Source organism: Nanorana parkeri, unplaced genomic scaffold (genome assembly GCF_000935625.1).
Source record: "Nanorana parkeri isolate BGI_ZX_2015 unplaced genomic scaffold, ASM93562v1 scaffold3906, whole genome shotgun sequence".
In the NCBI taxonomy this organism is placed as follows: domain Eukaryota; kingdom Metazoa; phylum Chordata; class Amphibia; order Anura; family Dicroglossidae; genus Nanorana; species Nanorana parkeri.
Genome location: NW_017310173.1, coordinates 20,614 through 20,929, shown reverse-complemented (window position 1 = coordinate 20,929; position 316 = coordinate 20,614).

Genomic DNA, 316 nt, shown 5'->3' with positions numbered 1-316 from the left:
CTTTCCTCCATGGACGGGGATGGGTTGCAGATCATTGAACTTTACCATCCCCCGTCACCCCTCAGGCCCGGGGCCGCTATTGTCTTCTATCTAGGTGAGCACCACACGGGGGCAGTTCACTCCGGGAGACCCCGCCTCCTGTTCTTGGTGGAGTCACCTTACACTCCATGCTGTAGAATAAAGGAGCTGAGGAGGCGGAGCTGAGGAGGCGGAGCATATCCGTCAGGGCTTTGCACGAGGCCAGTATTACCGATGCAATAATAAATTTCTTATGACATTTCATCCTGTCGTGTTTCTTTGTGTGATGGATCTACAA